Genomic DNA, 250 nt, shown 5'->3' on the forward strand with positions numbered 1-250 from the left:
TATAAGATTCTGGAAATGGCATTATTTTCTCTTAGAACTCTGAAGATCTCCTTCCTTCCAGCATGCCACGTTGCCAGTAAAAAGCCCAACACCAATTTCATTCTCATTCCTTGGATGGTCACCTGAGTAGGAAAATTATAGGAACTCCTCATCCCTGGGGTTCAGAAGTGTCACCAGGAGCTAGTGACCTGGAGCACTTCTACTCACCACTCAGCATTCAGAGGCTCCTTAAATGACAGCTGTTTGAAAA

This window comes from Vulpes vulpes, chromosome 12, assembly GCF_048418805.1.
Source record: "Vulpes vulpes isolate BD-2025 chromosome 12, VulVul3, whole genome shotgun sequence".
Taxonomy (NCBI): Eukaryota; Metazoa; Chordata; class Mammalia; order Carnivora; family Canidae; genus Vulpes; species Vulpes vulpes.